The sequence below is a fragment of the Ceratina calcarata genome, unplaced genomic scaffold (assembly GCF_001652005.2).
Source record: "Ceratina calcarata isolate Rehan_Ccalc_2016 unplaced genomic scaffold, ASM165200v1 scaffold25, whole genome shotgun sequence".
NCBI classification, from domain to species: domain Eukaryota; kingdom Metazoa; phylum Arthropoda; class Insecta; order Hymenoptera; family Apidae; genus Ceratina; species Ceratina calcarata.
In genome coordinates, this window is record NW_017147017.1 from 891026 (window position 1) to 918408 (window position 27383).

General features: G+C 48.7%; 1 protein-coding gene and 1 long non-coding RNA gene across 3 annotated transcripts in view; one reads left to right on the forward strand and one right to left on the reverse strand.

Annotated features, from left to right (window-relative positions):
• Positions 1-11942: 11942 nt before the first annotated feature.
• On the reverse strand, positions 11943-14814 carry LOC113464062 (uncharacterized). 2 transcript variants are annotated; one of them, XR_003388887.1, is made up of 4 exons: positions 14678-14814; positions 12981-13058; positions 12638-12888; positions 11943-12250 (listed from the first exon to the last, which is right to left on the reverse strand). It is a non-coding gene; the product is annotated as an uncharacterized LOC113464062 (long non-coding RNA). The 2 variants fall into 2 exon arrangements; XR_003388886.1 differs by having other exon boundaries at positions 12638-12891.
• Positions 14815-17636: 2822 nt separating this feature from the next.
• Positions 17637-27383, forward strand: part of LOC108622891 (uncharacterized) — a 93717-nt gene continuing 83970 nt past the window's right edge. Inside the window, exon 1 of the transcript XR_001916510.2 lies at positions 17637-18063. The gene's annotated coding sequence lies outside the window, so the exon portion shown is untranslated. The remainder of the gene's footprint in view (positions 18064-27383) is intronic.

Consider the following 27383-nt stretch of genomic DNA (forward strand, 5'->3'; position numbering starts at 1 on the left):
TTCAGCCTCTTTTGTTCGAACTCTCCGACACCATTAGCCTCTATGGATACCCGACGATGACCCCGCGTTTTCATTCAATTCGGCTACCGCCTTCCCAACTTAATAATAAACATGCTACAACCCTTTCTTTATCAATCTTAAATAAGATCATATGTGTTTCATCGTCGTATAAAAAGCAATACGTTGTCTGGATTGATCAATCCATTCGATATTTTGCATGTTCAGGATATACGATATGGAACATCAAGTTCATGTATTACACGATCAAATTATTACAAAGAACAGCCGGTTCTTGAACAAGATTCTTGGTTGGCAATCTGTATGCTCGGTCTATCTGGTTATATCGATGCGCGTCGACGTTATTAGAGTTCCCCCTTGGCCGTTTCATTGTTTAACGACAAAGCCAGGGGGAACAAAGAGGGCCTCGAAGCTTTTTCTGTGCGTGGGCGCGAGCTCGACGTATCTGCAGACGTTAGGCAAGCCCGGAGTCATCGTCCTGCGTACTCTTCTCTCGCCTCTTGGCGGTTTCGATCTTTCACAAATTGTCAATTATCAATTTCAACTGAGATTTGCTAATGAATGCAGTTACAAGGTGCCGAAGCTCTATTGTTTGCGCGGTGTTTCGGTAAACACGCGACCTGACACGTTCGCCAGGCCCGGCCGTGTCTCGCGTCAGGTTCGACAGGGAACAGAGCGACGCGTCCTACGCGTCTTCCTCGAGGCTCTGGTTCGAACAGACTTCGTAGTCATCCTGTTCGCAATCACACAATCTCGATTTCACGGAGTCATCGTGTCGTGACCGATGCGTATAGGCTAACATGAATGAAAGGAGTGAATGGATGGTGCTCCTCACGGGGTGAATGCATCCGAGGCGACGAGCCACGGGGAGAGAGGAGGTTACGGAGTTCAGAGACGGGTCAACGATGGTATTGTACCGGTACACCCACGATTGCGTGTTTACAAATTGTCTAATCTCGTCGACGAATCGGTACCGGGCCCACTTTTCATGCCCTCGTGCCTCGCTCTCCTCGCCTGTCTGCCTTGACTACGAATGACCGACACCCACTTTCCAATCGTGTTACGAAGGTTTTAAAAAAATAATCTACCCAATGAACTCGATAGAAATCTACGATAGCTTGCATCTAATTAAGCATCGTGAATCTTCGTTATAGAAGCTTATTTCTGACCGATGATAGAAAGTCTTGGAGTTTGAAAGAATTCCGAAGACCGCAGGAGATTTTTAGTTATGGACGCGACGAAACCGCAAATTAAATTAGCGAGCCGGCGAACGACTCTCCGTACGAGCAAGAAAGCGTTGGCTAGCCGCTGTTTAACCCGACTTAATTACCAATTAGCCAATAAAAAGCCACTGTACCCGGTCGCGGTATTATGGCCGCCCTTAAGAACCCGCGGTAAGCATCGGAGATCGAAAAACGATCCTATATAATTATAACTGGCAAAACAGCGGACGCGCCGTTAAGACCGCATTTTCTACCGAACTCTTCTTACGCTCCGATACCTCAGGGAACAGTCATCGCAAAACGATTAACGAGCACCGTTTCTGCCTCCAATCATTCATTACCGACTATTTCGAAATAGATGCATTCCTCTATCGCGCACGTAATCTCGTTTCTTCGCTTCACCATTCGCACATTTTGCTTTGTACAGTATCTATTCATAGATACCATAGAGGCGAACGCTCGTAAATCTATTTTCATTTAATATTCCGAGTAAAATTCCAAGTAACTATTTTATCTTAACACACGGCGTGGTATCTGTTCTTGAACTTTGCACAGAGTTTGATACACTATTCTTTAATCGAGAATCGAACGAATCGAGCAGACACCCACGTCGCAGCATCCGGCGCTAGAAAAAAAGAATCGTACGCGGAGGAGTAAGAGGTGGAGACAAAACGACGCCGGTGACTTAGCGTCGGTCTTCTCGCTCTCCTCGGGGGTCCTGATAATTGCCGTGTGCTCTCCAACTGTTATTATTAAGCCGATATTTTACCGAGGGGACACGCGTTCGCGCATATAATTTCGCGAAACCCTCTAATTATGGGTTAGTGGGTGCACGCGAGGATTTCAGCTGTGCCGGCGTTAGTAGACGAGGAAAGGGCGAGGCACCGATTCGCCTACGCGCTCCTATCGACTTTCCTTTTACACCTTATTATTATATCAACTCGTCTTCCTCCGTCTCGATCGTCGCTGACCTCTGACGAAATTCTAAAAATTGTCCACATCCGGACATTGCAGACTTGAGGGTCCGAGTGAAGGATATCTCAATTGCTTTGAAAATTCCAAACAATATTTCAATCGTACTCTGTATCAAAACGTAAGATTCTTGATCTATCGACCCTGAAAAATGCTAGCATAGGGGACTCGATAATCGAAGATCGGTTCGTAGCGAGAATCGAGATGGATTTGAAAAGGAAGACGAGATAAGTCCCGGTCGATCCAACTCGGGAGACATCTCATATTGTTCGGTTCCGAAACGTGGCGGGACATCGGGATCTGGCACTTCTATCGGTCGCAGTTTTTGTTCGCACGAATTATCGTGCCCGGTTATAAATGATTGTTCGAAGCCTGACGAGGCTTGGACGCGGAAAACGAAGAGGCAGTGGTTACCTTGCGGCTCGTGTTTCTCATAACTCCGGACGGACCCAGCAGGGCCGATGCTTTTTGAGTGACGTGAGTATAATGACGCGCCTCTGCACCAGAGCGGTCTCTCGGTGTTAGCCTCGGGGCTCTTCCCGCCCAGGGAGCAACGTAGAAACCGTAAGGTGAGATAAGAAATCTGCGATTTAATCGCTCCGCACTGATCCCACCATTAGGCACGTCGCGCGGCGACGTCCACGATTATGCTCCATTTCGTGATTACTGGGAATTTCCATGCCAAATCAAATATTCAAGGTCGTAGTTTCAAAGAACCAAGTAGATTTTGCATACACCTAATCTCTTATAAGTGCATAAAAATTCATTTATTTGAACAATCTTCTGACGGATTGAAACCTGTCTAGTATGACTCGATATTTAGAATCAAGTCATAAAAATGGAATAGGTTTTGATATACATACTTATTTATCGAATACAGTTAGAATCGATTGTGATTGAAGAATTGGCTTCGCATCGTGTTGGTACAATCTTGGAAGATCTCATGATCTTCCGATCGTGATCCCGGCCACCGCGATCGCCACGATCAACGTCATCGCCGAGAGGTGGTTACCGATGCCCGGGTGTGTTTGTTTTGTTGTGGGCGGGCCGAGCCGAGAGGATCCGTGCGCGGGGTGGCTCGCGGGTAAGAACCGAGTTGCAAGTCACGAGTCAACAATACTACAAATAATAACAAGCCCGCGCGGAGGTCTTCTCCCAAGAAGTATTTTCGAGCATCTAGCTACTATCCTGCCCTCGTAAAACCTCGTCCACAAGAAGGATCACTTCTATCTATAGCAAAATGATTTTATCGCGATTTCATAAGATCGCAAGTTATCTGAACTTTTTTCTCGAAAACTAGAGACTATGTTCAAATAATTTAGGGATACGTTTCAGATATGGATTCGCTTTAGATGCGTTGCAAATTTCAGTTCTCTATCCTTAATCTAATTGAATTGGAATTACTTATAAATCATATAAATAAATTCTGCGTCCTCTTGATTTTCATTCATTCACGGGAATATGAGATAACGAATGAGGAAGTGGATGAAGCATCGGATTCGCGAGGTGTCCGGGTCCCGGTGTGCGTGCGTCTTTATTCATCCGTATTGCATTCCCATAAAGTCGAACGGAGGAAGCCGGCAGCCATAGGACCGTGAAAGCAACCGATGCTGCTCCTGCTACTTTTGCTGCCGTCGCCGCGGCTATCCGTTCTTCCTCTCGGTTGAGAGGTGCCCACCCACAACGCACGATCTCGGTCTGGTCTCGCTACCGGTATTGAATCCGGCGCATTGTTTTTCTCCGGTCATGAGAGGAAGAGGATTATTTGCATCGGACTCGAAGGGAGCCTAGGTGGTTGATATTCACCGATGTTCACGTGTTGGAGAGCCTCTCTCCAACACGCCTCGTCGCCCTCCGAACGGTATTCCGCTGAGAAAATGAACGCCGCGAATTACATTTGGAACATGCATGGGATTATCATTTAAGTAGATAAAGATACGACACAGAGAATTGGCAAAAGATTAAAAAGACGTCGGGTGAAATAATCGAAATAGGAAGTGGCGCATCGACGCGTAATGGCAACTAATGCGGGCACGTAGATAGGAGGGGAGCAAGAGAAGAAGGTATAGTTTATAGTGATTACATGGGGTCAGGTCCTGGCAATAAACCATCCGATGGTGGCCATAGCTATAAGTCCGGGCTACGCTTGTCTCCCTCTCTTTGTCTCTCGGTCACTCTTGGAGAGGAGAGTCGCGCCTACGCGCGGGCGGAGCGAAAGCAAAGCGAGTTGAAAAAGCAAAAGGCTCGGGACGGCGACCAGCTATACGAGAGCAAAAAGCTTTGCGAGCAGGATCGAGAGCGAGAGTAAAGAGGAAGAGGAATCGGCGGTGGTGGAGGGAACGGAATAATAAGAAAAAGGGTAGGGAAGAGAGTGCCGCAACACCGGGAGCCATCCTACTGGAATTTAAATAATAATTATAGTGTTTAATAGCGTACGCGCGGGGCCTCGAGTAGGCTTCTTCCTTTCTCTCGTCTGACTCGTCTCTTCTCCTTGACGACCGGTAGCTAGGCTCTGGTCGTCTCCGGTAAAGTCCACGTGCACGCGGTTCGGTGTACAAACTCGACCTGTAATAAGGCATCCGCCAGATTGGAAACCGATCATAGCCCTCTTGGGATCGCGGTGCCCGATCATCGGACTAAATTTGATATTTAAATGGTACCTCGTTAGATCGAGATTAGCGAGACGGCTCTTCGTTACAGTAATAGCTGTATACTTCGTCTCTGACGTATCCCAATTTACTCGGAATGGTATGGAACTTTGGGATATAGATTTTGAAAATTACGATCGATCACGTTCCACGTAAAAGCATTAGTCACGTTATTTTGAAGAAATATTCTGAAAGGATAACGGAGGATATCGATTTAATTCGGAATCTAGGAGTATCGAGAGGAGGAAGCAGAGATTTCCTTGTGGCGGGCAGCGAAGTACCGATATGTGTTTGGCAATCACGGCGCTGTCGCTTTAAGACTGCAAATGCATTAGTCGTGTTCCACGTTCCACACTCGGCACCGGGATCCCGGAAGGCGGAGTGGTTTTCTGGTCGCCGCAAAACGCTCTCCCATTATCGCTACCCAAGAAGTTTACGGTTTGCGAGGCGAGAAGAACTCGCAACGTCTTAGAATCTATCTCGCACAATGCCGGTTGTCTTTATATTGCCCTGCCACGAATGTATTAATAAAATTTATTGGTCGGTCCGAGCGCGGTTAATGGATTTCGAGGTGTACCGGTGGCCTCGCCTAAGGCGAGCGACGACCAAACGGGCCAGCTACTTCCACGCTTTAATAACGCGTTAAAACTCGACTGCAATGATACGGCTCTGCGGTAGACCACCTTGTAAGCCCCGGAAGTAATGCACCCAAACAAGATATAAAACCTCAATTATTCTTTTGTACAAGATGATCGTCTCGTGCTTCAGAAAAAATTATCAAATGAATATTTGATTGCACTTCGTGTTTGCTCGACAGGAGCTTCGCATGAAAAGCTTGAGCGACATTGCCTGTTTTATATACATATACCTTTCAGCTGTTTTTTTCATTCCGAGACGGGGCGTGCGACCGGCTATTATCCGACTACCAGGCCTCAGTTTATGAAAGTTATTGATTTATCGATTGCTTCGTCAAACGATTAGGAGGGTTCCGTTGATTAATAGTCGACGTATGCCAGAAGATAAACTGACGTACGGTCCGCTCGTTTCCTTCTCCTCTTTCTTGCTGCTCTTCGCTCCCGTTCCCGTCTCGCTATCGAATAACTCGCGTCATGTAAGTTATTTGTACACCCGAGGAACCACTAACTGCTCTCAGGTTCTTGCATCTCTAACTTCATTCTGATCAATTCTTTAATACGTACACAAATTGCGATATCGAAACAAATACATCCCCATATTATAAAGTGTACAATTGAATGAGATGTCATAGGAGCGTAAACGCATAGATAAAAGTTTGCGATTAGAAGTTTTATCAATGTCGAATGAAAGAGATATCGGATATCAATTTCGACAAGATGTAACGCGCGAAGGAAATGGTCCCGGCGGTCCATAAGACGAATCAGTCGAACCCGATGTCCCCTTTTTTTACCCGGCGAGCGGTCAATCAATGCGATTCAGTTTGTCCAGTTAGGGAGGTTGGCCCGTGCGATACGTTGGGTTCCCGGTCGAGGTCTTAGGATAAGGAGTTGGAAAAAGCTACGTGGCAGAGGCTGTTACGACAAATTGGGTCCTGCCATCGTGACAAACTCGAACCCCGGGCTATCCTCGGGTGACCTTAGTTCGCGGGTTCATCACCGATCCGTAGCCGATCCATCGGTTGACCCCTGGAATCTCCTCGGGGACGCCTCTAATAGCCGGATTATCGGGCCGCTTGTGTTTCTTCCGTCACCCTCTCGGCTCACCCCCCAATAAGGATAACGAGCCCGCGACCGGTCTTTATCGTCGGCCAGGTAATGTGGTTTACGACGAGTCAACGCCTTACCGAAATATAAAATCAGCCACGCGACTATCGCTCCTCCTTTTCATCTCTTTAATCCGATTATTTACAGTGCTCCGGTACTCTTAAAAAAACATGTTAATTTCTCCAATTATCTTGGAGTCGCGCTATTAAGAGGCGAGAAGGGATTAATTGAAGTGCACCGAAAAACGCGGCACCGAGGGCGGATCCGTAAACGACATCGTAATTTCCTTAACGAAACGATCTTCGCTCGCTGAAAGCCGAGTTTTGCAAGTCGCTTATCGACGAATCTTGAATAAATTAATTATCCGACGGGTTGATCGACTTAGCCGCGGCCAATCGTGTCCCGGGTTTTTATTCGGGCCGGATTACGGATCGACCGAAGAAATTCGAGTGTATCCAGGAGTCCGTATGATTTTTCCCGTTCGCCAAAGGGTGGGGGAGAAACGGCAGCACGTACACCCCGGTGAGTTCGATTCCACGAGTTCGTTCGCGGGACAGGGTTGCCGTACGGTCACTGGTGATTAATGATCAGGCCAATCAGATATAGTTGGTCGGCCGAGTTGGAAGAGAGGCGAGCGTTGCGTCGGCTGAATCGAACAGGGACGCGAGGCATCGTGGCTCGCGAGTCACGGAAAAGGATGAAACTCGACGCGGAACGAGGAGAGAGGACCGCGGTTGATATGTTGCGCTGTCACTGCGTTGTACCTGCGCCGGTGCCCGTTGCTTGGATTGTAATATTGTATTGTACTGTTTGTTGGCCCCGGTGTTCCACGACCGTCTGCGCGCTCGACAGCCTGTCCAAATACCGCCACCGAGTTCGACGTGTACGTAACCCGGAGGATGAAACTCTCTCTCTCTCTCCCTCTCTCTTTGCCCCTGAACAGCAGAGCCGCCGCCTCTGGCCGCCGCCCGCGTTCCGTGTTTACCGGTGTTACATCCGCGATAAGGACCACCCTCTCGTACTCGAATATATTATGCCGGACGAAACGTGCAGCAGCGACCGGTCGTGAAACTGCTTCCTCAACAAATTCATAGAACTTCCGTAAAGGTTCGTCTTCCGTAGAGTATTCATAAAAATGAATCTCTCGATGACGGGGTGCATCGATCTCGAATCTCACGGGTGCATCAGAAGCATCTTTCAGCCGGAGCTTCGGTTTTTGCCCCGGCTTCAGCAGCGTATAATCTCGCTGGTTATTAATGGCGATGGTTTGGGAAACTGCTACCGGGCAGGCTGGCTCTCTCGCCCGTCGTATCTCGCTCGTTCCCTCTCGCTTTATTCTTTAAATCTCCCTCTCATCTTTTTATTCTCCGCTTGTACTCCGCTACTGCTCCTCCTCCTACCGTTGCCACTTACCTCATACCCGTTCGCAAAACTGCATTCCGCGCGTTGTTAGGGCTCGCCCACCGAAAACTTGCCAGCCCGCGATCCTAAGCGCGTCGCTTTAATTGCCTGTCTATGCTTCACGCAGTTCTTCTTTCGTAATTGTTTCTTTGCCAGGCTCCTTAATTATCAGCTCAAGCTCCGTTTATGTTACCAATACAAATTCAGTAAATGTTCAAAGTCGATCTTCTGCAAGTTTAACGCCACGGAAAATTGCTATCGGGATCGTGAATCGACGAATGGAGAGAGGAACGATAACTGAAGTCTACGAAAATGACCCGACTACGGTAGATATAAAAGAGCACGGGGAAGTTCATTTAACAGGCCGTAAAACTGAAGCGGTGAGGGAAGGTGATCCTGTGGTGGATGTTTGCCAGAGGCATCAGCCGGTTTTGCGGCCCCGCAACCGGAAAGGGTGCCGAAGGATTTGGAATTGGGTGTCTAGAGTCGGGAGAGTAGGTTAGCAACGGCCGGGCTATCGGTGATCAAGCTCCGGGGTCGAATCCAAGGCTTATCTCGCCGAGGAAGGCTTACCGGCGCTTGATCGCCGACAGGAAGATGCTCCTCTTGCAGGACCATGGAATCCTCTCATCTTAACGCGTTACGTTTCTCCGAATACCCATTCTTCTGTGTAACAGAGTGGAAATTGAAAATGACTAATTTATGAAATGAAATTTACACAGGATTTTCATTTATCACTTAAAAATAATTATGTGAATTTTATTCCGTGCGTCTTTGGACATTGAACGCATATTGTCTTTATTAGTCGGGTAATAAAATTAAAATCGCAATGGTTACTTTTGATGAAATCACATTTAGAACGACGTGCGAAAGAATTAATTTCGCTCGCCGATCGCCGATAAAATCTCGCGGGAACCAGGTTGACGTGGTGTTCATATCGCGCCGAGAGGTAAAATCGGGACGAGATTACTCATTCTCGGCAAGTTGCCTTTACTGACTCGGTCGACGACTAACTGGCATTTTTCCCAGCGCGTGTGAACCCGTGCGTAGTCGTAATGCGTATCGAGGACTTGCGGTAAAACGCTTTTCTCCGCGGAGAGTAAAGAAGAAGAGAAGAAAAAAAAAAGAAGAAACGCGCTTCGAACGACGAATGGCCTTCCGCCTAGGCCAGGCCATTGTCGGTGGTCATGCGTAGCTCGTAAACGCGCCGCGCCGCGCCGTCGTCGAGGTTTCTAATGCCGCGAGAGCTCTCGAACTCCACGATGGCTCCGACGGTTTCACGATTCGAACGCTTCCGAGTTTTTTTTCTTCATTTTGTGGCTGGTGAATCGGGAACAGGCGCTTTCTTTCCGCGAGCGAGAATCCGCCCGGAATCGAAATAAAGGGAAACGTACCCACTCGAAGAGTCCTCGACCCGGTTCGAGAGATGGAAAACGGAGACGATACCGGCAGTCTAATGGGCTAGTTTGTTAGTCCGCGTATCCACTTGTAACATACCCTTGTATCATCGTTTCGTATCATTATAAACGGGCAACCGTGGCATCATCATTATCGATTAGAGAATCTGACATACATATATTCTATATTAATAGCTATTAAAAACTATTTCAGTTGAAACATTGTACTAAATGAAAAATATAGAATACGTAATGCAATAAGTACTTAACGTATGAGCGGGGGTGTATACATGCGTATACAGATGCATAGCTGTGGTACGGAACGATGATATGCAACTATAATACACAGTGGGGATATGCAACTGTGATACGCAGTGACGATACGAAACAAAGATACGATACAAGTACATATGCAGCTTAAGGGATCGACGGATCGATACTCGGTTCCGCGTTTCGAAGCTCGTAAAGAGGAGAGCGAATCCGCTTGAGTCTCGAAAGTGGCATTCCGCGTTACGCTCGCGAGTCACGAGGCATCCGTCGTTTCTATACGGCCGGTTCCGCGCTCGGGATAACTGATCCTCCTCTCGTTTCGACCGATCATTTTCTGGTTGGTACGCCCGCTGATTGACCGGCCACCGATTTTCCGGCCCGACTGCCACCAGACGTATCCTCTTCGCGCGATTTTCAGCGCATTCTTTTCCGCTACCCTCGCGGTTTCTTGGGAGCCACGAAAGCTCCGCGGTCCCAGCCAACGAGTCGGGTTAATCGTCCGTGAAAGAAAAATCCTGCTGAATTTTAGATCGCTTTTAACCCTAGAGCGAGATCTTTTCACCCTCATCGCCTCGAAGAGAATCTTACCCAGTATTGTGGTTATGTAAATGAGAAATAGGATGCATATGAAAATTTCAATAATGCCTTATTGATCACTTGCTGAACGTTGACTGATTTAATCGCGACAGTTACCAACTTCATTCATATATGCACTAAAAGCGGTTAATGCTTAGTCAATCATTTGTAAATCCAAAAGTCGCGATCAGAACGCGGAAATCGAGTTCCCGTCAAAGATCTCTGGAGCGAAAAAAAAGACCAGTATCGGCGTCGAAAATGTCCGAACGTTCAACGTTGCTATTTTTTCCATTTTATTTTTTTTTTTTTTCTTTTTTTTTACCACTCGCCCGGTCGAAAAACAACATCATGGAGATCCAGGTGCGACGGTGTTTGCGTTAGCCAACCGTTTCCCGGGCGGACGGACAGGCTTCGTTGTGGCCGGGCGACACTGATTGCCAATCAATATGCCCATCTCGCTGGAGTCTAATTCGGCAACAATGTTGATCAATCAGTACGCACACGGCCTGGCCGGGAAAGCCCCCCCGTTCCATTTTGCGTTCCGCCGTGTTCCGTTCGCAATCGTGCATCCGACGAACGAACAACGGACCGACCGTTCTGTATCGGACCATACAGTCGGCCATCGAGAGGAGGAGTACACTCCATCCTGCTCTCGCTCTCTCGTACGATCGTTTCCGCTTCCGGTCGTACATCGTTCGACCACCTACCACTTCAATTTCTTGCTCCGCGGTCAATGTTCCTCGCTTAACGTTTCTACCCTTCGGATTTTATAATAACTTCTAGCGATAACCTCAGAATCACCTCTTACACATTTTCTTCGCGAATTCATTTAGGACTGAAAGAGACCGAGGAAGTATTCAATTATTATTAACGAGAACAATTGTGAGTGAAATCAATTCGATTATAAGTTACGTAAAGCCGATTCGGGGGTAGTTTGGGGTTTGGGACGAAACGCGTTTCTCTCTGCACGAGCCGATAGTCGCGTTCCCTGATTGCGTCTATGTTTGTACGTTCGCGCGTTTCCACCGTGACGATCCTCTCGATTCAAGGCATCGTTCTACAAATTGAGTTGCTTGATTAGGCACATACGCGATTAGTACCCCAGGAAAATGTACGATATTATCAAGAAAATCCGTTTAGAAGTTCTGGTAGATTATCGACGGTCAAGATCGCAGGAATTGAAAAAAAAAAAAATGAATCTACGGTAAGGGTTGGCCAAGGGAATATAACGGGTTCGCGGAGTGACCCGTGGAAGATGTATACCGACCGGAAGGCATCGTACCCGGAAACCATTACTGCCCCTCTAATTTCTTTACGATCACGATGCCATTGGTCACGCTCCCACTGCGTGCCGGTGGTTTACGGCCTTAGCCTCGCGGTCGAACGGGGGATCATTCCGTGGCTTTTTTCCTACAAATTGCGGATCTTCTCCCAGATACTTTGGGACCGGTCAAGCTCAGTTATTAAAACCGAGGTATCCGTTCCCTTACCATAAAACTCCTGCGCTCGTAAATAACCCTGCCTATCTTAAATCTGGCATAAAAATGTCCCGCGAGTACTTTCGCGACACATTTCGAGGGGACAAGGAACTAACATGAATCATTATCAAAAAGCATTGGAACAAAAAACTGGGCAGATCATCGTCTTCGCTGTTCTATTGAAATGAAAATGCGCGCAAGTACATGAATCCGCGTGATGGAAAGGGATAGAAGGACAAGGAGAAAGATGACCGAGGTAGCAATGTACGATACGTCGTTGGTAGTGGCAGATAGTGGCTCGAGGCACAATGAGCCTATCAGATTATATTTCTATTTTCGACACGCAGCCTATCGGTCCAATCCCATCTCTACGGCGTGGCTACCGCGATGTCCTGCCAACACACGTCGGCGCATGTACGCGTAGTACCACGCAGTGTAAGTAGCCATGACGGAACGCACGCCAGGATGCTTCAAAGGGCTCATCTCGCGCCGCCTCGGGCCCTGACGCTGCTACCATCTCCGGATCTCCTTCAACATTCATCCAGTACGCAATCAATGCTTCGAACTTTTAGTCCCGACTCGATCAAAATTATTTACCACTAAAATGATTGCATTAGTATCATCTAGTATTCATCCTATCTAATTAAAGTGTGAATTCAGTACTTAAAAAAGATTATTCAATACGCAATAAATGCTGTAGCCTTTTCACTTTGAATAAAATCGTTTGTTGCCATCAAATGATTGAATTAGCATAATTAGATTCTTGCTAAAGCGTGAGATTGATTAGCTGAAAGCTTAAAAACGGAATAGCTGAAATGATTGTAAAAGCATTTGGAATTCCTCGGTTCGGCATATGGATGAGGGCTGGATCGGGTCCAGTAGCTTGCGGCTACTTTGAGAGCTCGCGGAACCCACCGAGAATCCTGGTGGCGAGTCGAGGCTTCTTTCTTAGCTCCCTTCGTCTTCTGACGTCTCGGATCGCGAGAACGATGGCCACGCACGCGTACATGCACGTGCACCAAGTAAGAACGAGGAGAACCGTGGTCGAGAGAGTGAGACGAGCGGAGAACTCGAACCGCTTTCCTTCCTTCGGGCGGTGCAGCTTCTCGTACTACTATATGTATACGCTCTTCGAGATCTCATCCTCGCCTCTTGCTTCATCTTCTCTTCTTCGATAGAACAAAATCCTGATTACTTAAGAGTGTCAGGCCTCATACTAATCTTAGCGCAATGTATTAAATACAAGTTCAATGCTAACTGCTTGGTAAGAGAGTACAAGACGTTCCGATGTCGTGTTGGTATCTTGAAACGTAGTTGAATGACGGTGAACAAAATCCTGATTGGTTAAAATTCATCTTAAGAGTGTTAGATCCCACATTAAACAAATTAAATATAAGTGCGGTGCTAAGAGCTGAGAGTTCCTAGAGTAAGAGAACAGCAAGGCGCTCGAACGACGCGTTGGTGGCTCGGTACGTGGCAAAGAGTCTTAGAACGTCAAGCAAGATGTTGAAACGGGGTGTACCTGGGCGACGGTGAGAGGAGTCGCGCGACTTGGCAGATGGCTGCCGAGCAGCGGATAGCTGTCGCGCTCGTTGGAGTGACGTCGAGAAAAAGGAACGAGCGAATCTCACGGCGCGGTGCGGCGGCGGTGTCGGAGAAGAAGGAAAAGCACGCCGGTTATCACGACGCGTTCGTTCGCCGAGACGCGTGTGTGCACGCACGACACTGTAAAATTACCGCGTCAAAAACAATTACGTTACAGGCGAACAATTCCGAGACAATGAAGATAACCAAAACTCGCCAAGCATCGGTTCTCGTTTTTGTTTAAATTCACCTCGTGCTCGGAATCTTCTTAGCAAACTTTGTTCCGATCGATCGTGCAAAGTTAATCATTTTGATTTCGAACCGGATCGATTGCCCGCGCGGTGTATGGGTCCATCAGAAACGATATTCGCGTGTCCGAGCCTGTAATTGCCCTGCCGGATCACGGGAGACAATAAAGCGCGTTAATGAAGGTTAAACGGTCGGTGCAGGATTGATCGTTGGAAAATGTTGGAAAAAAAGCTTCCCTTTTTACGGTGTATCGTGCAATTATCAGGGTGTATTGAGTGGCGCGCGTCGCGTCGCGTCGCGTCAAATATTCGCGGGTACGGTGATGCTGCGGAGCATAGCAGGGTACTCGATAATATCAACGATGTTGGCTCACTCGTGGGGCGGAATCAAGCGGCCCGGTGCCGCCGCCGCCGTAACGGGGACAGAAGGGGGGCAGGAGGGGGTGGGTTTGAACGACGGTGCACCGTTGTCGAGTGGAAAGGGGTCCAATCAATCAGCCGCAAATCAGTATGCACGGCACGTTCGCCTAATGCCGCCACTCTTTCATCATATTCATTTGATCGCAACCCCCTCAGCTTCTGCACGCAATCGTTAATGGCGCTGTTTAAAGATCGCTGCCGATCGATGACGAAACCCTCTCTCCCAACTCCGTACTTCTACTGGTTCGACATTAGCGGATCTGGAATCGCTAGTTGAATAGGTGTCTTCCTTCTCGATTCGACGTGGCACTAGTCGAATACAATTTAACGTGAGAATCCGCCAGAACATTGGTATCGTCGTTCGTTCTGTTAATCGTATCCGGGTAATAGAAGAAGGAACCATATCTTTGTTTTCGACGAAAAGACTGCGTGCCGTTTGGCCGAAGCGTTAAACAGATTACCGGGCAACAGACGGCGCGTTGCCAGAAGGCAAATACGTCTTTGGCTCCGACTGGCACGAGATCGAGATGGCAGCGGCCAGAGGACCCGGGCAAATACGTAATCCGGATTACGGTGGATCCGCTTAGCTTACCGGACACTTGCGCGGTGGAACGATACCGGCGCCGATACCGGCCGATGCCCCGTTTTCCCTCCTCGCGTTATCCTTCCACGACTCGAAGAACTTTTTAAGAGGATTGCTCACCTAAGCCTTCATATTTTTAACGAGCGGACCTCTCGATCGACCAAGAAAATTTAGCTCACTGCTAATCCTCGGTTACACAAGCGTCTCGTTAAAAAAAATAAAATGATGAACCGTGTGCGGTCCTCGTCCGAACTCGGCGAACGTCAATTTGGAATTGCAACAAACAAGACGCACGAAGCGACGCGACGGTCGGCTCGGAATCAGCGAGGCGTAAGTCGCGCAGGAAGCAAATAGAAAATGAGCTCGTAGGCGGGGTGAAGGGGTACGTCCAATTTAAGCCGTGCCCACAGCGCAAAAATGCTTCCGAAGGCTCAGGCCCGGTTCATTAAATGGAACCCAATAGCGGTTGTTTGCGTTGCCAGACAGCGAATCCGTCGCAAATTGAATACCATATTGCATACCGTCCGTCCGTAGCTCGTACAGAGCTCCCGCTCTGCCACCGTTGCTTCGGGGGTCTCGCCGTGAATGCGCTTGCACAGCTATTATGCTTCCAATTTAGAGAAAATTAACGGATTTAATATCCCGTCCCGAAATAAAACGGACGACCCGTCCAGACGCACCATCTATTAATATCCCTCGCTGACTCTGACGATGATCGATCGATCGACAAGTGCTCGGAACACGTTCTTTCATAAACGCGATATCGGCACGGTCTACATACATATTTAAGTGTATCGACGCGAACCGCTTGTCGGGTTAGCTTTGTATTATAATAATTAAACTTCGCGTTGCAAAATGTCAATCATCCCGTACGGTAATCGGAGGAGGTTGACATTAAAAGTGAAATTCGAACACGGCTATGTTTCGCGATATCCATCCGAGGTGCATAGCGTGCACAGTTAAAACACAATTACCGGGGACACCCCCGTGCATCAACCCCCGAACAGACCGCGGTCGTACCGCGCTGTCAAAATAGATAACGCTCCGGGTAAGTCACCCCGAAGTTAAAACCCGTCCCTGCACTCGCTATAGGTCCATTCACTTTGGGTTAACGTCGACAAAGGTTGCGCGCGCGCGCGCGCGCTCGCCACCGGTAACGAGGGGAAAGAGGAGTACACCATGATACGCCCCGTGTGCGCGTTTTCCTACTCGTCGGCGACGTTACGGGGTTGATATTGCCAGCCGGGGTTGCCGGTGACGTCACGCTTCATTAACATAAACGATTTGTTACTTTTCTATCGTTTAACTCTGAATTCAACACTTGCCTGCAAAGTGAAAAAAGATGGAAATTATGTATATTCTTTTTAATTGTATTCGAAACGGTACTGATGGAACATATGCGATTTACATGAGATTTTTCAATTGTGTTCGAAATAAGCTGATGCATCAGCGATCCTTTTCTGGATTTACCGGCGCAGCAACTACTCTGTGACGTTGCGGTACGCGTGCGTGGTTTAAACGAATTATGCAGCCATCCTTTATTGCCTCGTCTTTCGGTAAGAGCACTCAATCCCGATTTACAGCACGCAACACCGTCGTACTACACTGTTTCGCACACGCATTCTGGCAAATCAGCTCCCACGTGCCGTAAAACTCGAACGCCGTCGTTAAACGAATCTCGATACAGATAGAATACGATAAGGCGGCGCAATTACTCGTTCTTTAAACCGCAAACGATTTGCAACGAAAAGACTGGCAATCTGTGCTTTCTTAATAGGAACGGAGTTTTAGAGGTAGTAAAAACATTATGAAGTCTTTGATAAGAGTTGTTTTAGGTTCTGTGATGGAATAAGGTAAAAAAGAATGCATACCGTTTAGCCGCTTCAACAATAACATTTGCATATAAAGGATTTTATAGGACATTATGAAAACTTGTAGAATGATTATTAAATCAAGTTGGTGTAAAGATTTTCCATTCGGAAACGATATTTTCCAAGCATCGGCAATTTCCTTGGGTGGAATCCGCGTCGGCCGACAGACAAAGCCCCTCGAAGGTACTCGCGCGCGATCGAGAATCGTGTTACGAGGAACACGCGTACCGGGACCGGGTGTCGTCGTCGTCGTATCGAGGCATCGCGGGGATCCCATGCATTCCGCGATCTTGCATTACAATTGCTAATAAACACCCTCCCGTTCTACCGGTTCCTCCTTCGATTTCGCCTTCTACGTGCCTCCGTTCCATCCTCTCTGTTGGGATGGTATTCGACCACCAGAATCCGGGAGAAACAGTGCTTCTCGATAGTGGACGCGAGAGAGGGAGTTGGAAAGAGTGAGAGACCTAGATAAGCGCACCGCGGAAGGAAGTTTGAACAGGGTAGGGGCAACTTTGTCTCGTTGGTAGGTACTTTTGCATTTGAAAGCGGTAATTTATGCACGCGTCGAAGTGAAACGGTATGCAACGTGGATAGAGAGGGTGGAAACGAAACCGTAAAAGCCGGAGAAAGGAAGAGGAACGTTATTATAATGGATATGTTAGTATGCAAACTCTGTCTTTCATACCTTTGCTGCAGTCTCCGCAGCAGTGGTCAGTTTCTCAGACGCGTGCACCAAGGGAATATATCTTCCAGAGCTGCAATTGGCGATTGCATGTTACATTATTCTGAATTGATTCAGCTTTTCTGTATGGAGTCAAATCTGAAGTATCGTTCCATGAACGATAGGCGAGTCAGAATTCTTTCGATCCTTCCGTGTCTGTCGTAAATACTTAGGATGGACTGATAGTCTCTCGATTGGAGCGAACATGATCGCCAGCCGATGAGAACAAATGTACGTCCCTGGGGCCCCGCGAGCGAAACGTCTGATGGTGCGCGAGGGGGGTTTCAGAGTCGGTGGCGGTGTCGGTAGCGATGTCGGTTCTCTCTCTGTCTGTTCGTCGACGGTGGGGGCGGTGGAGAGGTGTACAGGATCGGCTCGGTGAACGGATCGAGAGGGGAGCGGGCGCGGGAGGCACGAGGGAACGGCAACGAGGTAGGGGCGGCGGTGGCAGGGGTGTAACTACTTACCATACTCCCAGTATACCAAAGTCCCGCGGCCGACTCGCTCCGCGGCAGATAGCAGTCGCCGGCATGCCACGCTTCTCACCGCCGCTCGGGGAAACGGAGGAAAGGCCCGGTTCCCTCGCGCGAAAATCACGGAAAAATCATCGCGCGGACCGTCGCGTCGTATCGGCGAGAACCTCGGTAATCGTGCGTATTTGTGGTTTCCAGCGCCGAGGAGGAGGAAGAGGATCGACGGGACCAGCGGGACCACGACGCGGGTTTCGTGCGGTTCCGGTCACGTCGGTCACGTGGTCGCTGATCCTCCCGCCTGCCGTGAACCACCGCCAGACCCCTAAGACAGCTTTCCCACCGAGGAGGGGGAGCATGAACGGAGAACGAGTGGGGGCGGATCGGCGGAGAAGGGAGGAGAAAGAGGAAAGGATGTTGCGTCGATAACGACCACGTGGGGTAAGTCATTGTACGAACAAATGCTCCTTTCGATCAACCCTTTAGACAAAACATCAAGCAAACTTTCTATATAATAAACTTGCAAAACATTTGTATTCTATTTTTCAAATACTTTTCCAAGGGGTTGATCCTTGGTGATGGTATTTAGAGGAAGAATTATGTAAACCACCTTTCTGATCCGTAAATCAGTTGGCAAATCTTAACCAGGAATCGGTTAATCTCGGGAAACAAACGAGCTCGTAGATTAAGTATGCGAGCAACAATATGCGAGCCGCAGGCAACTATTTCTCGCCGTTTGGCAGCGTCTGCTTCGTCCGCGATCAGACTTAAATCTTCTTACTTGGCACGCGGGCTAATTGGTCGTATCTCGCGCTAGCCGACGTGGTTTATCACTCGCCGTTCGTTGAAAACCGCTCTCGTTTCAACGGGCCATTTAACGCGACGCAAAACGACTTTACTTCTGCCTCACGTGACATTCTGCCACGTGCTACTCGACTTTTCTGCCAATTTCAACTTCAACCTCGATAGACTGCTATTTTTTATACAAATTAATTCTATCCTATAACTCTCAAAATGTAGGCATTGCAATATGCACTCAGCTTCATTTTCATACTTGTACTATATGTGCGCATTGAATTTTTTTATAAATTCGTAGAACGTAATGATTAGGAGAAGGCTTAGTTTTCGATGGTAATCGTTTAGAATTTTTCCGCGCAATCGGGTAGCGTGACCGATCGATCGACTTCGGCACACGTGTACGGTTGGGAAGCGATTTTAACGCAAAACCAATCGACGACACCCAGGGCGACACCGTAGGCCGCGAGGGTATAACTTTATCCTCGCTTAATCGCCTTTTCGATAGGTACGAGCCGATCCCTTTGTTCAGACAATATCTCCACCCTGTCCCCGCTAATGTATGCACCGTGGCTCTCGCCCCCTCGCACCCCGCTCGTTTCTCGCGCGATGACTCCCGGGCTCCTAACTCCGCGCAACGAAACCCGTGCCGAGGGAGAGACCTCGTACTCGTTCGCCTTTATTGAATTTTGGGACCGTTCCAGTTGGAAGAATGGGAGACGGAGAAAGAGGAACGAGCGAGAGCAACGAAGGGCGGAGTGACTCTAGCCGGAATTAATTCTCAGCCCGGTGCATTGCTTTTTACGATATAACTGCGGTTTGTTAGTCGTTATTCACCGTCCGAATTGAATTTCCTGTCCAGCGCGGGACGGCAATTGCGCGGCAATTCCTTTTTTCAAGCGTTTGTTAAGCTGCATTCGAAGAGTCGAAATTCCGTTCGTTTTACAACTTTCAATATACGTGCTGCTTCTAATCGCGTATATCCGGGAAGGGTTGTCCTCGGTCGAGATGATTAAAGTAGTTTCGGTCGCGCTACGCGATGTCGGAAACTCAACGAAACCGGAGGGAGGACGAAGGAACGGCGAAGACGGGTGGGAAGGAAGAGGGACAGTCGGGTTGACAGGACACAATATTGCAATAACTTCAATTACGGCGACACGACGCGACGGATTGCCGTGGGGTGAGCTCGGGTCCATTTGTATAGAAGTGACACAGACGTCGCGGTCGAATTGGCTGTCGGATCCGAAATGGGGCTACCTTTAAACAAGTGCTTCTTAATAAACCATTGACGCGCGAAACCACCCTCGAAAATTTGCCCCTTGGCGGTCTCTCGCCACCCTTCTGCGGCTCGTCCGTCCCACTCCGGGGAATCTAGTCACCAGTTACTTCGTTAAACTCGCAGAAGCTACCCGGTTTCTTGCGTTTTTATTGAACACTAGCAAATTCTGGCTCACGGCCAGACTTCGCTCCTTGTACCAAACCGTGAAACGCGTTTCTTCTTGTTTTAATACCGAAATTGTTACAATACTTCGGATTTTATGCATTTACTGAAAAAAATTGAACTGCATATCGGTTTACCGATACTTGGAATGATAAGAGGAACTCCTATGTACGACTCATTGTTTTTATTTTACATAAAAATTAGTCTAATTGTTATCTATTCAATTTGAACGAAGTTTCCTTAATGAATGGAGGAAGTTCAAAGTGTAAAGGTTTCATGACTTATCGACCGTGCGAAACAAAGATGCAGAGAGTTTGAGCAGTAGAAGAATCGCGTAGACCGTTTTGCCCCGCGGGCTAAGGGTATTCCATTGGGGTGGGCACCCCTCTTTGATCCCACTCGAAATTTCGCTCGGCTAGCACTTTTTTTAACATTTATTTGACAGCTGTCGCCCGCAATGCGTGTGCGTTTACCTAACACGACCTCGTCCTTGCTCTGTAGAAACACGCAAGATTCCAAGAAACCAACGAGTGCTTAAAGATTCGTTTAATAATTCTCAAACGAAACGTTCACGGTATCAGTTTTAAAATTGTGTTTTATATAAATATTTGCTTTCTGATTTGAACGTTGAAATATGCATTCTGTACGTATACTTTTATACATCACATGCAGTGTTTATAATTTCAATTTTCTTGTAGCACAGCCTAATTACTATTCAATCAATGAAATTCGTTTTGCTATGACGGGGCGATAAAATCCGCCTCGCGATGGCGGAAGCGCGATTTGTAAAAAAATTCGCGAGCCGCGAGGGTCTCACGTGAGACCGCGTTTCGTCACGCGAACGAAAACGAATCGACGATTAAAGCCCGCGGTTAATTGTTCCGTAACGCGTAGCTGCGTGGCCGGTAATACTCTCAGCAGCGATTCGTTTCGAGGGACACGCGAAAAACAAGCGGGAAATTGCGCCGCGACACGACACTTTTCCACTTTAGTTATCCGTTCCATCGGAACATTTTCTGATATCTTAATTCCCGTTAAGAGAAACAGTTTATCCCATTCCCATCGTATTCAAACAGTAGTTGATATCATGTTTTCTCTGATGGTTGTTAGAATAATTGACGTAGTAATTGATACAAAGTACACCTAATGATCGGTACAAATTCATTCTCCGAGGCTGTACAGTAAAATAAACAACGGAATGATTAAAACAATTGTCGACATAAAATAATAATGATGCAAATGGGTTAATCGGTAGCACTTTTCTCACGGTTTCCACTCCGGAAACGAGTCCGGTTTCACTCGATCGAACTTTTCTATTTCGGAGGAAAAACGACGAATTCCAGGGATCTGGACGCCGCGATTCTTTTCAGAGGATAAAAAAGAAAAAGTGAAAATACCGGTGGGAAGGCAGGGGCGCCGGAGCCTGAGAACTTCGTCAATTAGAGGGAACAATTAGTCGGCGTGGTAGCGATCGGAGGCGACGGAGTCGATAGGTAATAAGCAATAACGGACCGGACTGTCTGGTTATGTAGGCGTCTCCTGCGATTAGCTGCGCTCTCTCGTATCCGTCGGCTCGTTTAGTCGCGCGAGAAAACGCGTCCTCGCGCCAGATTGCGCAACATTTTTTCACCGCGTCGAGGGTAAAGTATAAATCACGTGGTTGTTACAGAAATAATAACCGATCTAACGTAACAAACGCCGCGGGCAACGGTGACGAAATTGAACGGTAGTGTCTCGATGTTCAATTAGGAACGCCGGGTTTTCTTCGTTTTCCTTTTTCCTCCGGTCGCGTGGATGCTGGCTCAACTCCGTAATAAGCTTTCCGTTTCGAATTTGCAATTCAATCGCGCGGCATGGCAGGGGTAGCAGCGCGGCGCGGCGTCTTCTTACGCGGTGGGTCAAGTTTTCCTTCGCGGAGACGACGGCTGGTCGCGCGATTTCAGCAATCCGCGTGTACCCGTTCAATTATCGGCGCCGCGCGCCGTCACAAGATTTTTCTCCCTCGCGTTTCCCTGTGAGAAAAATCGGCGAGAATGTCGGCTGACTTTTCCGTTCCCAGCCGCGCCGGTAGCCGCGTTCATCGCCGGAGGATTCCTTCGATCAGTCAGCGCCGGACACCGGGCTGGCAACCCGAAGAAAAACCCGACTTCCAAGGCTCGCTCTCGCGTACGTGAGTTACGTGACGCCCGATCGACCGTCGATTTATCGCGATCGTACGACGCCGTACGACCGGATGCGGGGATTCGTTCCTGCCGATCCACGACCGAGACGATGGAGCCCGACGCGACGTTACGTGACGTGACGTGACGCGACGTGACGCCGAGCCGCAACGTTACAAGACTCGATGCTCTTCTTCTTTGCGAGTTGAAGATCGGACGCGATAACGACGCGAAATTCTAATCGTTTTTCATCCTGATCTCCGCACCCTGATAACGGGTACCTTGTACCTTTCACGTACTTCACTCTGAACAATAATCTCATGAAAGGTACTTATTAAGAGACCGTGAATTTTTATTTGACGTGCGAGAATATGCATAACGTGACAGAATGATTTTTTCCCTGGCAAATTGCCATTTTTTCTTAACAGCAATCAATTGAGACACGGGCCTCGCGGGCGATCGGTTCTCGTGAATTTTTTACATTGTTGCTGAAACCCTGGTCTACTTTGCGAGCCGGCAATAAAGACACGGGCTGGCCCCGGGCTGTGGATGGAAGCTCGAAACTCGTATCGCGAAAAATAGTAGAGGTACGTCGGTAATTTTCGGGACGGTCGCGAAATAATGATGATCTTTATCCCTAATGAAATTAGTCCTGCTCCCCGGGACCGCAGGAATAGACATCGTACCGTGAAATTACGGTAATAGGCGGCGAGACCGTAGATCTCTCTACGAGGATCCTCTCCTGCAACGTTTCTCGTGTATTTTGCGTCGATTCCGCGGCGGTGCGTCGAGCTAAAACGCGCGCGGGCCCATTTCACCAGAACGCCTAAATATAGTTCGCTTCTTTACCAGAATTTCAAATTACGGTCGTAAAGAAGCCGAGGGCAAATTAGAAGGAGATACAACCCTCCGGTGCTGTTCCTATTCTCCTCCGTGGTAGCAGGATCCGATACGAGCTAATGCCTCGCTAACTGACCGCAATCTACTTACGTTATCTACCCATTATCACCAGATTTTGAATTACGTTTCTGATTGAACATCAAAGTCGCTAAACACCTGGCTGTGCACAACCCGAACCTCTTCCCTGTGCTACGTGGCAACTTTTTAATCCCGCAGTACGATTTATACTGGTCGTAAGCTCGTAACAGCGCAATATAACAAATCGGACTTAGCGCACGCAGAATGATTCCCTTGCACCTGCCCCGACAGCCTGTCGAACCCCATTACCGAGCACCGATTTGCGAGTCCACTCACTGTCGACGTCCCGTGGCTCCGTCGTCGTCTGAACCTCTCGTCGGGACCCGCACGAGCTCGCTCTGACGGAAACAATTGCTGCCGCGGGGCATCATTTACATCATAAGCAATCATAATGATCGAATTTTCGGCGAACGACGATGATCCAACGAGTGGAACGAGGGGAGCCAATTCAGAAGTGGGTACCCACTTACCAGGTCCGTACGAACACTCTTCTGACCCTCCCCCACCCGCTCTACACCCCATAGCTCCAGGCTACCTGAAAATCTGCCCCCTTTTTTCGATTCAAAAAGTGGATCGTTTCCGAAAACCTGGCTCGAGACTGTCGCGCTGTCCGCAATCGTTCCCCGTGTTCAAGTAATTAAAGCGTGGAATGTTCGAATCGCAAAGACGTTCGAAGAAAATTTCCGGGGTTTTTCCAAGGACAGGCAGAGCTGGTTTAAGCTCTGGCAGCGCGTTCTCTTCGTACAGCCGGACCTATCAGTATGCGGACCACGAAACGTGGTCGGAGCCTCCGTCTCACTTCTCTTTCCCTATCTGCTACTTCCTCCTCTTCTCTCCCACGATGGCCTCCTCCCCAGTCACGGTCTCTCGCTCGCGTCCGAAGCGAAACGTAGGCTGTTTCGGAGAGAGTGTTTCCAGCGTAATACCGAAACGGTATTGATTGCAGCCTGTCTAGTCTAGCTTAGCTCTGCCACCTACCGCGATAAGCGCGTCTATTTTCCTCTGTCCTGTCGAAGAAACGTCGCGAGCCCCGTTAAAGGGTGAGCTCGGTCGGTTTCAGCTCGTTGACGCGTGCAAAGGGGAATTGTCTCGATCCTGGATGATCGATTTCGCAGGGAAATCTGGTCAACTGTGCGCGCGTGTGCTCGGAAATCGTAGCCTGTCGTCCTAAACCGAAATTGGCTAGAGGACCGTACTAAAGGGTAGTAACGACGTAACAATGACCTCGGTAGGGTGGTGACTTGGAAGGACGGTGGGAACGGCAGTTCCATCTCCGGAAGATGGGGTTGCCCTATCGTGACTTTGCCAGATAATTAGACCGGTAATCGGGAGACCTGAGTTTCGAAGTTGTACGCGATTTAATGCAGACTGACGGTCTCCCGATTCCCAGATCTTATCGTTCGTATCTTCCGTCGTCGTTGACCTCGCCGTCCATTCGGCAAATCCGCCTCGCAAATCCCTTCCACACGCTTTTAAAGAATAGAGAAACCGCGCGGCTTCCGGCAAGCTTCCTAAAGAGGTTTCACGATTTCCCATGAAAACAGGGTGACTTTTTGGTGGGTTCGGCGACATAATGAGGCGGATCGATTGCTCCGGCATTAGCATCACAATGCCGGACACCCCCTGCGAGACGGCTATGCCTAGCTCTATTGATAGACGGGTGGAATTTCGGAAGAAAACCGGGAAAATGCTGCAGGGCGAGGAGACGCGCTTGGGGTGCGTCGCACCAGCGGGCTTATTAGTCAGCAATGTGATCTATTTGCCCTGTACTCGCATAAAGAACCTACGTTATTGTACCACTATGTTACGAAGAAGGGCGTTATTGCCCAATAGGGACCTCCAGTTAGGTTCGCGCACCAGCAACCCGTGGCGACGTATGGCGCGCGGTTATGGATATCGCTCTTTCCCTGTTCCTCCTTTTACATCGTCGACCCCCCGCAGGCCTCTGCTAATACGCCGCTCATTTTTTTCTCCATTCCGGATATCGCTTTATTATTTCCTGCCCACCTGAACGTGGGAAGGGAAGCGCGAAATGTACATTTTACCGATGCACTTTAATTTCAATCGGGCGTGTTAGAAGATTTATAAAAAGGAAACGATTGAAAGCTATTATAGTCTTGAAAGCGAAAACGCGTGGGATATCGGAGAAAGCCGTGGCGCGCTTCGTTGTCGGTCGACGCGGCCTCGCAGGGCCGTCGCGCGGCTTTTTCGTGTTTCGAATTTTAAAACGGATTTCAATGGAACAAAAGTGACGGTATCGACGCTCTGGCCACCTTACGCACAGCGTACACCACGTACACACGCGCGCGTCGTTTGTAGTCACCTATCTGAAATCTACGAGAGACGAACCGGGGGCGAAACCGTGCCCGGAGGAAGGGTCCGCCTGCCATATCTGGAGGAGGCCGTCATTCCGAACGTACACGGTGTCTCGAAACGCGCAGCGTAATAAGAAAAAATAACTCGGTGAAAAAGAAAACTCGTCGCCAATGCGGCAGGCCTTCATAATTGCCGGATAACGAGCTGCCTCGAAGATTAAATAAAACGTAGCTGCTGCGACCGAGCGTAACACCTCGCGACCGGCGATAAGAAAAAACGAACTCTCTAAGAACTTTATATGATCCGCGACGGATCGAGTCTCGCGGGACATTCCTTGTTTTGTAGCCGAGCGAACAATGTCGTGATTTCCAGAACGACCGGTCGAAGAACGCGAACCGAGGATCTAGAATTCTACAACTAATTTCTCTATTCGTCCGGTGACTGACTTTCTTGTCGCAACGAATTATTAATAGACCGCAGATTCAATGCAATCATCAATGATTGCGAATATCGACGTTACATAATGAGATGCCCGAATGATACGAGAAATTGATAGTAAAATATTTTTTATCGATTAATACGACTCCTCGAGGAGAGTTTAACAGACACTGGGTAGATATCACGGCGGTGACAGGACGATGCCACTATGGCCTCCATCCGTGTTCCATTGTCGGTTTTGGTCGGTCGGTAGGCATTGTTTAGCATCCCGCGGATTCTGACTCACACGATCGGCTTCCGTTGCAACGCGAATCGAACCGTCACCTTTATCGTTCTCTCAGTTTGGTCTGTGTGACGAATCATAGCTACTGTTTCGTAACAAGTCTTTACAGAATCTTACGATTAATCATCGTTCGATGAAATAATCCCGGTCTGGTTCTCTCGAGATCCCTTCGAGCTTTCAATGACATTTTCCGCACGATCCGCGCTATCGGCGAAAGACGGAGAATCGAGAGGGTGCGGCGGGTCTCGCGAAGCAGCGAAACGCTTTCGGAAAATCTATAGCGCGAAGGAATATACAGGGTTCCAGCGTGGCGGAACACAATGGCGCGTTGTTAGAAAGGTAGGGCGATAAGAGCGAGGAAGAAAGAGACCGGGAGTAGGAGAGAAAGAGAGACGCGGAGAGCTTGCGGCGTCGGTCCTTGCCCCGAGTACGTGCTCCGAGTGACAAAGCTTCCAGCATGAGACCGACCGTCCGACCGACCGACCGTACGAACGCCAGAACGATACGGCGCATCAAGGTCCTCCGCGATCGATAGACACGCTCGACTAAAATCCAGACGCTTCTCTCACATTTCCCTCTTCACCTTTATTTGAAAAAATTATCGCATCGCGGAACGAGACGATCAATCGTTTCTCGTTGCGCAAAAAATATTGTATAAGTAAAAGTTCATGTACCGTCTGGGATCGACCGTTCCGTCTAGTACCTCTCATTCTACATTTCATTCGAAGAAGACGTACACGGCTCGTCGCGGATTCCAGCACCGGAGGCGCGATATTTTGACGTCTCCTCCGGTTAGAACGCGTTCACGATCGCATCCATCGACGTAAGTTACGGGTGGTGTATAGTGACAGATTAGGGGATCGACGCGAACCGTTGCACGCACGTAGGTGTCGGCAGATCTGTATCTGGCCCCATCGCGTCCGTGGCCGTTCTCAGATGCGTGAAATGAAATTTGACAGATCGGCCCCGACACGCGTGCCCCTCTATCTCTCTCTATCTCTCCCTCCGATACCGACGATCTCGCCCTTTGCTCGAGATCCCGAGAGCTGCAAAAATGGCGTTACTCGCACCTCCGGGGTGCCCCACGGGCATCGAACACCTCCCGTCTTCACGGTACACCCCCTCCCAGGGTTCCTGGGGCCGTACACCCCATTTTATACAATTCTCTTTTATCTGCCACCACCCTGCTGTCGGTTGCGCTCCCTCGGGGCGCGGTTCAAGCGGGCCTCCTTAGTTCCAAGCCGACACCTTTTTACAAATACATCACACGGCCTTCTGCCCTCGCCACACTGTACCTTCTCTCTCTCTCTCTCTCTCTCTCTCTCTCTCTCTCTTTTTCCTTGTTCATTTC